Source organism: Pinus tabuliformis, chromosome 5_2 (assembly GCF_031772625.1).
Source record: "Pinus tabuliformis cultivar Carrire ecotype Pingquan chromosome 5_2, CPIR1, whole genome shotgun sequence".
Lineage (NCBI taxonomy): Eukaryota > Viridiplantae > Streptophyta > Pinopsida > Pinales > Pinaceae > Pinus > Pinus tabuliformis.
The window spans coordinates 407,130,813-407,146,969 of record NC_142306.1 but is presented as its reverse complement, the minus strand read 5'-3'; positions in this window follow the sequence as shown (position 1 = coordinate 407,146,969).

The following is a 16,157-nucleotide window of genomic DNA, read 5'->3' as shown; positions in this document are numbered from 1 at the left end:
GATTGATAAAATAATCACTAAAGAAACGGAAGTAATTAATCTCAAGGATAACTTCTTACCAAAGGGATTAAACCCACTGGAAGATTTATTTGATTCAAATGATGTTCCTGGGAAACTCAAAATGGAACCATTAAGGTCTAATACAGAGGAATGTAATATAGGTACCAATGAAAATCCTAAATTAATAAAACTTTCAAAATCATTACCTCCAATTGAAAAAGTAAAGTACATTGAATTGTTGAAAGAGTTTCAAGATGTCTTTGCTTGGAGTTATGAGGACCTTAAATCCTATGACACCAACATCATCCAACATACAATTCCCATTAAAGAAAATCAAAAGCCTTTCAAACAAAAACTTAGAAGGATTAATATTGTCTTATTACCTGCAATTGAAAAAGAAATTCAGAGGATGTATGATGCCAAAATAATTGCACCAATCAGATTTTCTGATTGGGTCTCAAACTTGGTGCCAACTAGAAAGAAAACTGGTGAGATCAGACTCTGTGTGTATCTCAGAAAACTCAACAAAGTGTCACTAAAAGACAATTATCCTCTCCCCAAAATGGACCACATTTTACATAGGGTAGTTGGATCAATCAGAATCTCATTGTTGGATGGGTTTTCTGGTTATAATCAAATCTTGGTTCATCCTGACGACCAACCCAAAACTGCCTTTACTACTCCTTGGGGCACATTTATCTCTGTGAAAATGCCTTTCGGGCTAATGAATGCAGGAGACACTTTCCAGAGGGATATGGATATAGCATCTGCAGAAGAAATTCATGATTTCCTTGTGATATATCTAGATGATTACTGCATTTTCAAAATCTGACAATCAACATTTGGATCATCTAAGACAAGTTTTTATTAAATGCAGGAAATTTGGAATCTCTTTGAACCCCAAAAAGTCTTTGTTTGGGTTAGAAGAAGGAAAGTTGTTAGGTCATTGTTGTGGTAAAACATAACCCCCCCCATTTTTCACTTTTAAATCTCACATGGGGACCCTTTTAACTAATCGTTTGGTAATAATTTTATTGGATTGTGAGGATGTGGATGACCTAAATGAGTTCAACGTGTCTTTATCTATCTAGCTAAATATGTTTGAGCTCATTTGGATTAGATGTTTGTAAATATTGCTTGTTTGAAGATTGGATGTGTTCTAATTGCTTGACTTTGTGGCTTTTGCATGGGCCGATCATGTCTTGGTTGTTGCAATAGGCTTCTTGTGTGATTGGTGATTAGATTTTATGATCGTGACAACATTCTATTACTGGTCACAAGAAGGCGATGTGGCACCTTTAGTTGCCACATCACCTTACATTTCATGTTGGTTTCTTCTCTCCTCCACATGGCATTGTAAATATTAACATATGAAACATCAGATTGTAAATATAATATAGCCCCAAGGGTTAGCTCAGTTGGTCAAAAACCGTGCTTCGCCATCGGGAGGTCATGGGGTCGATTCTGCCTGAAGCCCTTGGGGTTAGGTCTTGCCAGTAGGCCGAGGTGCGATTAGCCCAGATTTTTCCGTGGACGTAGTGACCACTCACTGATCAGGGTGTTCGTGAACCACACTAAAAAATAAATAAAATAAATAAAAATAAAATATTGTAAACATAATATATAATAAATTAGAGCTTTTTGTAAATAATATAAATTGAATTTATTGTAATATAATATATATAATAAATCAAACTTAAAATAAATAATAACAAAGTTATTGTTAAAGTGTATATATATTCAAACACATATTTAAAATAAATAAATAAAACAATTAAATTCACCTTATAAATAATTTATACTTTTTTTACATACTTTAACTTAACGTATTATATTTAGATATTTTCTTTATATACAATAACTTCTCACACATTTTATTTTCACCAAAGGGAGGCAATACGCAACACATTTATTATTAACATGGTTCTTTTGAAGTTTGGTTTGACTTTTCCGTATGTATCAAAATTTGGTAATGTCAAAGCGAGTTTGTTCACAAAGACACTATTTCCATTCCCGCATGCTGATAAATTCCATCTCAAGTAAAACCAAGCTCTTAAAACAAAATCCTGAAGCATTGTTGTGGAACATATAAAAGCATACATTAAAACAAAATGCCACAATTTTGGCAAAACAATATCAACGTTCATTTATCCATCGCATTTCTCTTCATGCAAATGCGCATTAAATTGCATGGAGCGCAATCTAAACTAACCCATGACAGGTCATATAGGTATCACCCAGTCCATCTTATGCAGCACACATGGCAATTCTGCATTCATTCCAAATAGCATCAAATGCCAATTTACCGTCAAACTAGATCTCAGGGATGCATTTTAAATACCAATTGCATTCATTTATTGCCACATGATTTTGAGTGATGCTAATGTTTTCTAAGCTGTTGAATGACGATTAGTTTTGTTATATTGTAGGTCTGAGGATAAAAGCAACTTTTCCAATATAAAAGGCATAACATCAAATTATCACACCACATACATTGAAACTACCTCATACAAAGAACGAAGATTATGTCGACTTATAGTTTCAAAACTGATAAGAAACGCGCAGTGGAAGGTGCAGGGTGCGTCGTTTGGAACGGGATTTGGCACACAATTCTGGATTTTGAAACACACTCATGCCAAATGTTCCACCTGCAACCATGCAAGACCCATGCAAACATGAGGATCAATGGCACACTCCAGTTTCATTCTCGAAGGGGAGTCTCATGATGAATGCCTAATTGATAGAACGCCGATGGAAAGTATTTGCATGACATAATCTATGATCTGCCCCAATAATCGGATCCCATGAAATAAGCAACAACTATTGTCAGTTGGAAACAAAATCGATCATTTTTCCATATGCATTGCATCAAAACAATCCATTTACAAGTCCAAACGATGTGGAATTGGCAAGAAAATAATGCATGAATGGATGTTGACCCAACAAAAGTAGCACAAATCATTACCAATGGAAATGTGACAATGCGATGAAATTAAGACGCCTTCGGCATTCTTACAGGAACAATTTCAATCTTGGGATACAAGAAGATAATTTAACCACATCAGAACTCAAATATATCGCTGGAAAGTGAATTCTTGGCATAACAGATCAAGCTTTGGAAGCAGTGTTCATACTTTTCAAAGAAAGATGTAAATTTAATGATGAAAATGAGCATCTCGAAATGTCAAATACACCCTTTTCAATCGACTTTTATTTTTGTTTTTGTTTTTAATCTTAATTTTAAATTAGAATTTATCTTCCTTATTATTATATTAGTTCTAGAATTTAATATAGTTATTTAAATTTAGTTTATATATCAGATTTGGATTCTATTTGATTTAATTAAATCATTTTTATTAAAAAATAAAATAAAACATTTGTTGGTTTGAATTATAGGTGGAATGGAGGATTTGAAGCCTAAGCTCAAGGAGAAGGAAACAAACTTATATGGTTATATAAGAAGCATGGATACAACAGCAGTAGGGGATCCAAACACAGGAGTATCTACGTTATAGGAAGGATCGCGATTCAGGAGAGGGGATTCTCTACTATGATTCAATTTGTGCTTTTGCACTTCTGTTTTGCACCGAGAGAGTGATTGTAGAGATTGAAAGAGGGTTTTTGGCCCTGTTTTATTGCTTATCACTATTGCAAGTAGTAAGAGCATAGGTCTCAAATTCTCAAGGACTGCGTATTTTGTAAAAAGCTTTGGCATTGTTTAAATGAATTTCCATTCATGTGTACTATTACCGTAATGCTGAATTTTTTATATTTATTTTTGTCCAAGTTTTGTAATTGATTTCGATCTTTATTCTAAATAGTATTTGTTGTTTATATCTAACACTATTGTTGGTTCAATTTTGATATGTTATGGAGCTTTACAAGAGCTACCTCCAAGAGGCAGAACGAGATTGAATCTATAATGAACTCATTGAAGTATATATGAGATAAATGATAACTATTTATCATTTAATCGCAAATGTATTTTGCTTTTTATTCCATTTATTAATATGAACTATTTCTTTTGGTTAATGGAAATCACATGGTGAATTCGCTCATAAACCAGTCCTTCCCCCTGTTTTATTTCATTGGCTCTCGAATTAGGAGAGGGCTATCCCATTCTAGTTCGAGATAGGATTTTCATTTTAAATTAGTTTTGCATTTGTAAATTAATTCTTCATAAAAGTCCTCTTTCGTTAGAGGCAAACATCTTGTTCCTCAGTGACAAGATTGAGCTCTGATATTAATTAACCTCCATGGTTGATTTTAATCTTTATTCAAAACACTAAAAAATCAATCATAAGGATTAATGTAATATATTGTATATTAATTTATTTTTAATCAATAACACTTAACATTTGAAATTATTTTTCTTTTCTTTTTTAGAGTTAACTTTAGCATACTAATTATTAATTAGTTTTCTAACGTTAACTTTCAATAAATAATAATAATATAAAAGAATTAGAATAATTTTAATTTTACTTAGGTAGTGTATTTAATTAGATCTTATTTTAATTAAATGTTTCCTTAGAATAATAATAACATTATTTAGTTTAATTGACATTCATTTTATAGTTTATCATAGATATTTTATAATCTTATAATAAAAAAGATTAAATATTTAGTATTATTGTTAGAACTACATTAATAATATTTAGGAATAAATTATAGTATAGTTATTTTATTATGAAATAGTATTAGTATAGTATAAGGTATATTTCTTTATATAGTATAATTAGTTAATAACTATAATATCATATGATATATTAGTTTAGATTTGGCATATGAGATAAATATGGAATACTTTAGTACCTAACATGACTTTAATGATAGTGTAGTATTAACTTGGCATTACTTTAGGATTAATAAATAGTATTAAACTAACAAGTTTTATAGTGATAACATTATCATAGTATCATATAGGATTAACAATTAATACTAACTTAATACCATAAAGTTAGTTAGGTTAGAATAAGTTAGGCTAATTGTAAGTCATAACTTAGTCATGGCTTGGCTAAGCCCCAGAGGATCACTCTCTTGCCTAATCAGCAAGAGGGTTGATCTGATGTCTCTTCTCCATTGATGGATGAAAGTCATATTTTAAGTCATCGGAGATTGAGAGAAGGTAACTGGACCTAGTTAAACCAGTCGGAGCCACTAATCCAAATGGATAAGGGACGGTATTCAAGTCCCTGATCGGGTGGTTTTCCCCCATGTTGTTGCAGTGATTTTCGAGGCATCAACATTTTTGGCGCTAGAAGGAGGGCCTCTGAAAAGTGTATTTGTTGAGTCTTGAATAATAAAGTCTGATTTTTCTAGATGACTCATACTAAACATTTTGTTTGGAGTTGTATCCCTCAACCCTTGAATTCTAACATTCCGATCGAAATCACAAAATGCTTGATGAAGGTAAAATTCGACGGTGAAGGTAATACCTCTGCATTTGAACATATTCTTCAATTTTATTTAGATTTTGCTGATTTAGATATTGATCTTGATGAACTTGTCTTATGTAGGATTTTTACCGTGACTCTTACAGGAGTTGCTAAACATTGGTGTGAATCGCTTCTGGTTGCCTCGATCCACAGTTGGGATGAGTACACATCAATATTCCTTCATACATTTGCAAATTGTAATCATGATCAGGTATGCGAAGAAATTGAAAATTTGAGAAAGTTAGAAAACAAAGACTTAGTTGATTTCATTCTCAGATTCAAATTGGTATGTTTAAAATTTGATTATGAAGATCAACCTACAAATGATGAATTTATAGAATGGTTAGAAGAATCCCTTTCTCTTCCTTCTCCCTATGAGGAAAAGGTATTGGTAATTGAAGATCCATCATTTTAAATAACATGTCTAAATTAAATCAAATTAACAATGCACAATCTATAAATGATAAATCTCAGCAATGCAAAGATCTACATCTTACTGCTAATCTTCCTCTTGATAATATTGCTGACAATTCAAATGAATCCACTATTACTATTAATCGAGCAAATCAACAAGTGGAAATTATTAATGAAAATAATGTGCATTGTACAAATGATACTTTTGATTTATCTCATGCTATTGACCAAACTCAATTACAAATTCATTCTCAAAAAATTGAAAATGTTTTACAAAAGCATGAATCTCGAAGTTGTTTAGATGAGTATGAAACATGTTCAAATAGAGAATATTTCAAGTTCATCTCCTCAAACAATTATTTCTACCTTTACCCAGATTTATTTTGCAAAGACATTTCTTTTGCTAAATCATTATTGATTCCTTTTGACACATACGATTTTAAAGAAGACAAAGGAATTACTTTAGAAATCATTAGTAATGAACTGTCACACAAATTTAATCGGGGTAATGAATTATCAATAGACTACAATTTTCATGATTTTGAGAATTCTCTTAAATTTGAATTTAATCATTTTGATGGATCTAAATGTTTTCCAAAGGAGAATTTCAGTCAATTTATTCATCATAGTTATGCAGAAGATAAAATAATTAAATCAATTTTTCATATCTCTCATAACTCATGTATGTTTCAAAATGAATATTTTCCTTTTACTAATGTTACCAATGAAGAATTTCATTTTGAAACTGCATCAAATTGTAATGACCTTTCCCTTCCCATTTTCGATTCTAAACTTCCTATCTTTGATCTTGATTTTCAACCTTTATCATTTCCACAAGTTGATGTTTACACTGTTAATGATTATATCATTCAAATCAAAACTCGTGGGAAGGAAATTTTTGTGAATTGGTCTCAATTGTCATTTAACCATAGGGAAAATACTAATGGTTGGCAGTTTGAAGAAACGAACATTAAATACTTATCGAGTGTATCATTAAAAGTGCATAGAGTTCAGAATCCAATTAATCAACACTTATTTTTTCAAACACTTGATAATATAAATTCATCATTTTGCCAATCACCTCACTCATCCAATGATCCCCTTAAGAATTCATTTCAAGGTCATTTGGATGACTTAGTTCATAATTTCACTTATGTACATAACATTAATGTTTGTTCATCCATTCTTCCATTTAATCTCCTTCACTCTCTAATGAATATTCATCCATACTTTTACAATCCATTAGAAATTTGGTTGGAGGACATTTTTCAAGAAAGGGTGATTGCAAATAAAATTCTTTTTGTAAATATATTAACAATATATGCACATAACTCTTCTTTTAATATTTCGATATTTGTTGAATTTTTGTTACTAATGTACATGATGTATATTTCTACAGGTAATAAGGAACTTGCTTGGTTACATTGGAAGTTTGATCTTACGTAGCCATATTCTTTTTCGATTGGCTTAGGAATCATTTAAATTTCTTTTTGCTTTATAGCTTGAATAAAGGATGATTTGTAGAAGAAACATGGAAGAAAACGAACATCTATGAAGTAAATTATTTTAGGTATGTATCATTATTATCATCTGTTTATTTTTATTTCAGTTTGTTTAAGTTCCCATTCTGTTTGGTGTCCTTTTTGCAAGTTTGTATTAGTTCAACTTTTGTGAATAAGATGGCTGTGATGAAAACAAAATTCTTAACGGAGAAGTATTTAAAGACTTGTTCAGGGAGTTTTTCTTAATCTAATATTTCCCTTATCATTGTTATGATATGTTTTTAAAGTAAGTCATGATTAAGGAAAATTATCCCTATTAAAACTCACAAAAGAAATTGTTAATCACAATTCGTCATTAGTTCATTTTTAATAAACTCAGGAACACGATAACTCTTTAAACAAGACAATAATTCAACTTGATGAATATTTATAAACACAATTTTAATGCTTTTATGTCAAGTCATCATCATCTTGTTTGGGTCATTTTGATTCCATGCTTTTGATTTTATCAACTTGTTCGTTTTGATTTGGTTTGTTTTCTTTTTCGCCCCTTTTCATGCAGTTGATTTCACGATATATCTTTTTTGATCCCTTAAAAAATCCTAGTTCATATTCTTTTAGTAATATTATTAACTTTCAGTTAAAGGATTTTCCAATCCAACTTTGGTTTCATACATCGGAAATCTCTGAACTCTTTCTATTCTAGTGAATTTTATTTATCATAAAAGGCATATCATTATGGAACCATAAGACTATCTTGCTTCAAATATTTCTCATGAGGAAACACACATCCTTACTAAGTGATTGAGTTTAATTTTTCAAGGAAAGAATTGATTTGAGTTTAACACAATGAATCCCTCCCACCCCTCCACATAAAAACCTCTAATTGATAGTTCTAGGGAAAGAATTTGGAGTAAACATTATGAAAGTATTATGTCCATTAAACATAAATCTCTATTACCATCCCACCTCTTTCACTCAAATACATCATAAACTAAAAGCTTGCAAATGCGCTTATCAAAAGAGTGATTAAAGAGGAAGCATGGGAAATACAAGTAAACCTGTCGGGGCTATGGACGCTCACTGGCAGTGGGACTAGGCTTGTATGGCATAAAAGACAACTTCGCCGGGGTACTGTTCAGGCTCACTGGCAGCGAAGCGATGTCAGAGACAATCATAAAATGGATATATGCTTTATCAAAAACTCCTATCTCTACCTTCTTCTATTTTTAATATGAGGTAGTTTTAAAAAAAATTTTCCTAAATCTGGATTCATGACTTTTACTCGAATTTGTTTTGAGTACTTATCTTTACAAACTCATATTACTTAATCTATTTATGTGGGACCTATGGAGATGTTTTACTGTTAGACGGTTTCATGAACTCCATTATTTTTAACCTTTGGGTAAATTAAAGTTCATTACCTTCAATCAGAGATAACTGGTTCTTCTCCTGTGTGTCGCCATTGTTGTGGTAAAACACAACCCCCCATTTTTCACTTTTAAATCTCACATGGGGACCCTTTTAACTGATCGTTTGGTAATATTATTATTGGATTGTGAGAATGTGGATGACCTAAATGAGTTCGACGTGTCTTTATCTGTCTAGCTAAATATGTTTGAGCTCATTTGGATTAGATGTTTGTGAATATTGCTTGTTTGAAGATTGGATGTGTTCTAACTGCTTGACTTTGTGGCTTTTGCATGGGTCGATCATGTCTTGGTTGTTGCAATAGGCTCCTTGTGTGATTGGTGATTAGATTTTACGATCGTGACAACATTCTATTACTGGTCATAAGAAGGCGATGTGGCACCTTTAGTTGCCACATCACCTTACATTTCATGTTGGTTGCTTCTCTCCTCCACATGGCATTGTAAATATTAACATATGAAACATCATATTGTAAATATAATATATAATAAATTAGAGCTTTTTGTAAATAATATAAATTGAATTTATTGTAATATAATATATATAATAAATCAAACTTAAAATAAAGAATAAAAAAGTTATTGTTAAAGTGTATATATATCCAAACACATATTTAAAATAAATAAATAAAACAATTAAATTCACCTTATAAATAACTTATATTTTTTTTTTACATACTTTAACTTAACGTATTATATTTATATATTTTCTTTATATACATTAGCTTCTCACACATTTTATTTTCACCAAAGGGAGGCAATACGCAACACATTTATTATTAACATGGTTATTTTCAATTTTGGTTTGAATTTTTTGTATGTATCAAAATTTGGTAATGTCAAATCGAGTTTGTTCGCAAAGACACTATTTCCATTCCCGCAGGCTGGTAAATTCCATCTCAAGTAAAACCAAACTCTTAAAACAAAATCCTGAAGCATTTTTGTGGAACGTATTAAAAGCATACATTAAAACAAAATACAACAATTTTGGCAAAACAATATCGCCGTCATTTATCCATCGCATTTCTCTTCACGCAAGTGCGCATTAAATTGCATGGAGCACAATCTGAACTAACCCATGACATGTCATATAGGTATTGCCCAGTCCGTCTTATGCAGCAAACATGGCAATTATGCATTCATTCCAAATAGCATCAAATGCCAATTTACCGTCAAACTAGATCTCAGGGATGCATTTTAAATACCAATTGAATTCATTTATTGCCACATGATTTTGAGTGATGCTAAAGTTTTCTAAGTTGTTGAATGATGATTAGTTTTTTATATATTGCAGGTCTGAGGATAAAAGCAATTTTTCCAATCAAAAAGGCATGGCAACAAATTATCGCACCACATACATTGAAACTACCTCATACAAAGAACAAAGATTCTGGTGACTTCTAGTTTCAAAACTGATGAGAAACGTGTAGTGGGCGGTGCAGGGTGCATTGTTTGGAACAAGATTTGGCACACAATTCTGGATTTTGAAACAGACTCATGCCAAATGTTCCACCTGCAACCATGCAAGACCCACACAAACATGAGGATCAATGGCACACTCCAGTTTCATTCTCGAATGGGAGTCTCATGATGAATGCCTAATTGACAGAATGCCGATGGCAAGGATTTGCATGACATAATCTCTGATCTGCCCCAATAATCAGATCCCATGAAATAAGCAACAACTATTGTCAGTTGGAAACAAAATCGATCAGTTTTCCATATGCATCGCATCAAAACAATCCATTTACAAGTCCGAACGATGTGGAATTGGCAAGAAAAGAATGCAGGAATGGATGTTGACCCAACGAAAGTAGCACAAATGACTGCCAATGGAAATGTGACAATGCGATGAAATTAAGACGCCTTCGGCATTCTTACAGGAACAATTTCAATCTTGGGATACAAGAAGATAATTTAACCGCAACAGAACTCAAATATATCACTGGAAAGTGAATTCTTGGCATAACAGATCAAGCTTTGGAAGCAACCTTCATACTTTTCAAAGAAAGATGTAAATTTAATGATGAAAACGAGCGGCTCGACATGTCAAATACACCCTTTTCAATCGAATTTTATTTTTGTTTTTGTTTTTAAACTTAATTTTAAATTAGAATTTATCTTCCTTATTATTATATTAGTTCTAGAATTTAATATAGTTATTTAAATTTAGTTTATATATCAAATTTGGATTCTGTTTGATTTAATTAAATAATTTTTATTAAAAAATAAAATAAAGGATTTGTGGGTTTGAATTATAGGTGGAATGGAGGATTTGAAGCCTAAGCTCAAGGAGAAGGAAACAAACTTATATGGTTATATAAGAAGCATGGATACAACAACAGTAGGGGATCCAGACACAGGAGTATCTACGCTACAGGAAGGATCACTATTCAGGAGAGGGGATTCTCTACTATGATTCAATTTGTGCTTAAGCACTTCTGTTTTGCATTGAGAGAGTGATTGTAGAGATTGAAAGAGGGTCTTTGGCCCTGTTTTATTTCTTAGCACTATTGTAGGCAGTAAGAGCATAGGTCTCAAATTCTCAAGGACTGCGTATTTTGTAAAAATCTTTGGCATTGTTTAAATGAATTTCCATTCATGTGTACTATTACTGGAACACTGAATTTTTTATATTTATTTTTTTCCAAGTTTAGTAATTGATTTCGATCTTTATTCTAAATAGTATTTCCTATTGATATCTAACACTATTGTTGGTTCAATTTTGATATTTTATTGAAGCTTTACAGGAGCTATCTCCAAGAGGCAGAACGAGATCGAATCTATAATGAATTCATTGAAGTATATATGAGATAAATGGTAACTATTTATCATTTAATCGCAAATGTATTTTTCTTTTTATTCCATTAATTAATATGAACTATTTCTTTTGGCTAATGGAAATCACATGGTGAATTCGCTCATAATCCAGTCCTTCCCCCTATTTTATTTCATTGGCTCTCGAATTAGGAGAGGGCTATCTTGTTCTAGTTCGAGATAGGATTTTTGTTTTAGATTAGTTTTGAATTTGTAAATTAATTCGTCATGAAAGTCCTCTTTCCTTAGAGGCGAACATCTTGTTCCTCAGTGACAAGATTGAGCTCTGATATTAATTAACCTCCATGATTGATTTCAATCTTTATTCAAAACACTAAAAAATCAATCATAAGGATTAATGTAATATATTGTATATTAATTTATTTTTAATCAATAACACTTAACATTTGAAATTACTTTATTTTTTTTTAGAGTTAACTTTAGCATACTAATTATTAATTAGTTTTCTAACATTAACTTTCAATAAATAATAATAACCTAAAAGAATTAGAATAATTTTAATTTTACTTAGGTAGTGTATTTAATTAGATCTTATTTTAATTAAATGTTTCCTTAGAATAATAATAACATTATGTCAGGCCAGACAGTAACTCCATAAGGCAAAAATGATTCCACTGTATTATTCCATCAGGGAGGTCTTCATTATATACATGAGGGAGAGACTGTTCAGTTCGTCTCCCGATGACTGTTCATATTTCTTATTTATCTATTTACATAAATTCACCCAATCACAAGGATTAGGTGTCAACATTCCCCCCCTTAATCTGAAGGGATGTTGGTGAGTCCAAGCATCATTCTGAATCGTTCAAGCTTTTCTCTTCCAAGCGCTTTGGTGAAGATGTTTGCAATTTGCTCATTTGTGGAACAATGACAGAGATGGATTGTTTTGGCCTCAACATGATGTCAAATAAGATGATATTTAGTATTGATGTGCTTCGTTCGATCATGGAATTTTGGGTTCTTGGCCAAATTTATTGCAAAGGTATTGTCAATCATGAGTGGAGTTGATTGTACTTGTTTTACCTGCAAATCTTCAAGAATTTTCCTGAGCCACATAATTTCTTTTGTTGCTTCAGCTGCTACCATGTATTCTGCTTCTGTTGTGGAATCTATTGGAACTGATTATTTGTGTGATCTCCAGGAGACAACTCTTGATCCAAGACTCATAACATATCCTAAAGTTGATACCCCAGTTTCTTTGTCTCCATCGAAGTTTGAATCAAAGTATCCAATCAAGCTGAAGTCGTCCACTTGTGTATAATTGATTCCAAAGTATTGAGTTCCCTTCAAGTACCTTAGAACTCTTTTTTCAGCAAACCAATTTCCCTCACAAGGCTTTTGCATAAACCTGGAGAGGATTCCAACAACAAACAAAATTTCTGGTTTGGTAGTAGTTAGGTAGTTGAGACTTCCTACAAGCTGTCTATACTTTGTTGCATCCTCAAATTCTTTTCCTTCAATAGATGTGAGCTTTAAGTTTTGTTCCATTGGAGTAGTAAGAGGATTGCACTTTGTCATGCCAAACTTGTTCAATAGATCTCCAATGTATTTCTTTTGAGAAAGAAATATGGACTTTGGATGTTGGGTTGCTTCAAGGCCAAGATAGTAATGAACATAGCCCAAATCAGTCATTTAAAAACTTTTCCCCAATTCCTTCTTCATGGATGCAATGTAGCTTTCATTTTTCCCTGTCATCAAAATATCATCTACATATACCACAAGATATACAACTATTTTTCCAACTTTCTTGACAAATAAAGTTGCATCATCAAGATCAAAATGTTTGAAATTGAGTTTCAAAAGATGCTCGGTTAGTTTTTCATACCAGGCTCGCGGTGCTTGTTTGAGGCCATACAAGGACTTCACAAGTTTGCATACTTTATGTTCATGTCCTTTCACAGCAAATCCTTTAGGCTAGGACGTAAAAATATTCTCTTTTAGATCTCCATTCAAGAAAGCAATTTTTGCATCCATTTGATGGACTTTCCAATCGTTCTGAGCTGCTAGTGCAAAGAGTGTCCAGATGGTAGCCCATTTTGCTGTGGGGGAAAAAGTCTCCTCATAATTGACCCCTTCCTTTTGTGCAAAACCTTTTTCCATAAGCCTAGCTTTGTGCTTGTCAAGTGAGCCATCAGCTTTATACTTGTTCTTGTAGACCCACTTGCAGCCAATTGGTTTTGTTCCTAATGGAGGATCAACCAGCTTCCAAGTGCCATTCTTTATGAGGGCATCATACTCCTTTTGCATCAATTCTTTCCATTCATCATGAGAAGCAGCTTCTTTGAAGGAAGTTGCTTCAAAATCTATAGACATGTTCAATTCACAATCATAAGAAACATCCATATCAACAGGTGAATTAGAGTCATCTACATCACCTCCATTTTTCCGGTTTGAATTTCTGGTTCCTGTCTTTCCAACTTCATCAGGAAGAACACTTTCAAGTGTCTTTGTCAGCCACTTTGGGGGACCTTTCTCAGATGGTCCAGGCTGCTCTGTTGATTGAGTTGGGACTGAATCAAGATTGAGTCTCCCAATTCTATTAATTACATCACTTAAAGCATCATCCGTTGTTGGAGTTTCATGCGGGGGAGAGTGTTCTTCAGAAGAAGATTCCACATGTTGATCTAGTATAGGAATCCACCCTTCAAGATGTGGAATCTGATTATCAAATTCTTGAAATGATTTTGCTTTTGCGAATCTATCCAAGCGATCAAGTTGCTGCTCAACAACGTTGTCAATTTTGGATGATTCAAGAAAAATTACATCTCTAGATACAACAAACTTTTTATTTACTTCATCATAGAGATGGTATGCTCTGGAGGTGTTTGAATACCCCAGGAAGATACATTTACGACTTCTAGCACCAAGTTTGTTTCTATGTACCTTTGGTATCAAGGCATAACAGGTGGAACCAAAGACCCCGAGATTCTTTACCGAAGGAACATGTCCATACTACATTTCATAAGGAGTCTTGTTTCTAATAGCATTAGATGGACATCTATTCTTTATATATGCAGCACATAGAACAACATCAGCCCAAAACATTATTTTTACTTTTTTGAAGAAGAGCATGGATCGTACCATATTTAAGATTGTCCTATTCATTCTTTTAGCTACACCATTATGTTGTGGATTATAAGGCACAATTGTTTGATGTTTGATCCCATGTTGGTGAAGATAGTTTTCAAATTCATTTGATGTGTATTCTTTTCCATTATCAGTGCAAATAGACCCAATATGAGATTGTGCATCATTTTCAATCCATTTATGAAAATTCTTGAATGTTTGAAAAGCATCAGATTTGTTCCTCAATAAATAAACCCAACACATTTTGGTGTAGTCATCAATAAATGTAATGATATATTTATTTCCATTTGCAGAAGGAGCAGGAATTGGACCACATAAATTTGAGTGAATGAGTTCAAGTTTCCTATGTGCTCTTGAATGTGAATCATGAAAAGACTTTTTTCTATGCTTTCCTAGAATGCAAGCATCACATTGCTTAAGTTTCCTAGGAATTGTAGGCAAACCAGCAACACCATTTTTCTTCAACAAGCGGAGACTGTCATAGTTCAAATGTCCAAATCTAGCATGCCATAATAAACTTGATGGAAGTGTACCTTCTTCATGATGAGAATTGTATGAGAAATGTTGTGCATGGACATAGGTTCCTTGCAGTTTGAGAAGCTTTTCTTCTTCTATTCCCCTCATGACAAGTGAGTGGTCAGATGCTTTTCTTACCTCAAGCTTGCCATCAAACATATGAATGGAGTGACCTTGCTGGCGGATGTGGACCAAGGACAACAAGTTTCTCTTGAGCTGTGGCCCGTGGGAGATATAGAACATGATCCAGAAGAAAGTCTGGAAGACTAGGCAGTTTAAGCCTGATTGTGCCAAGCCCTGATGGCTTGATTTTTGATTTATCTGCAAAGTATACTACTCCATCAACATTGTCAGTGAAATCTTCAAAAAAATATTTTCTATGAGTCATGTGGCAGGTTGCTCCTGAATCAAGCAACCAATCATTTTTCCAAGAAGCAAGTGAAGCATTAAATAAATCTTCATTTACTCCAATGTTACATTGTGCCACAACATAGTGAGCGGATTCAAGTGCTTTACCTTTGTCTGTATCATCAGTTTTACCTTTCTGTTGGTTTATTTTCTGCTCAATTTTGTCCCATGGTAGCTTGCATGTAGAGGCATCATATGATCCATTTCTTTTGCAGTGTATGCAGTGCAAATCTGCCTTTTCTCCTTGAGAATGTTTGCCCCCCCTACCTCTGAAATATCTTCCTCTTCCTCTTCGTCCACCTCTTCCTCGTGTAGAATCTTGAGCAGGATGCTTTACTTTATGAGCAAGGCACACAGCCTGTTAAGAAGATTCAGGGGCTGTCTTCTTTCCAAAAGCTTTCTCTCTTTCAGCAAACTTTTTCACAAGAGAGTCAAAGGTTATATCTTTGAAATTTCCATTTGCTTGCAATGACTCAAGATAATTGAAGTAGGATAAAGTTCCTTGAGAAAAGGGATAAGAGGAATAT